Below are 516 nucleotides of genomic sequence, written 5' to 3'. Positions count from 1 at the left end.
GTCGGTGTTTGAGTATGTTTGGAAGGGCGAGGAGGCGTGTGTGTGTTTGTGTGCGTGTGCGTGTGTGCGTGTGTGTGTGTGTGTGCGGGCGCGTAGCGGTGCCGTGAAGAGGGCCGCTGCAGGGTTGCTAATGCCGTGGTGTCACGCTTGACTTGGCTCGGGTGGGTGTTGTGGGATGTCGTAAGCCGTAGTCAGGGTGGATCCGGGATGTAGACGTTGGATGGTGAGGTGCGGGGAGTCGTGGATTCCGTTGGCTTGCGCCTTTTGTTGGTGGCTGAGGCGGCACTTTTCCCGTTGTGTGGCGGGTGGTGTCAGTGGTGTGCAGGGCGGGAAGAGGGGCCGGAGCAGGAGCACGCAGCGTCTACGGCCATCCCACCTGGCAACGCCCGATCTCGTCCGATCTCGGAAGCTAAGCAGGGTCGGGCCTGGTTAGTACTTGGATGGGAGACCTCCTGGGAATACCGGGTGCTGTAGGCTTTTGCTGACGGGCTTTTGATGTTGGATGGTGGCGGCCGT

At 61.2% G+C, this 516-nt stretch overlaps 1 non-coding gene across 1 annotated transcript; it reads left to right on the top strand.

Moving 5' to 3' along the window:
• Positions 1-359: 359 nt before the first annotated feature.
• Positions 360-477, top strand: LOC116217702. Its single transcript, XR_004162386.1, has one exon. It is a non-coding gene; the product is annotated as a 5S ribosomal RNA (ribosomal RNA).
• Positions 478-516: the final 39 nt, after the last annotated feature.

Source organism: Meleagris gallopavo, unplaced genomic scaffold, assembly GCF_000146605.3.
Source record: "Meleagris gallopavo isolate NT-WF06-2002-E0010 breed Aviagen turkey brand Nicholas breeding stock unplaced genomic scaffold, Turkey_5.1 ChrUn_random_7180001893633, whole genome shotgun sequence".
Classification (NCBI taxonomy): domain Eukaryota; kingdom Metazoa; phylum Chordata; class Aves; order Galliformes; family Phasianidae; genus Meleagris; species Meleagris gallopavo.
The sequence above is the reverse complement of the archived record's forward strand: the minus strand, read 5'-3'. Positions and strand labels throughout refer to the sequence as shown.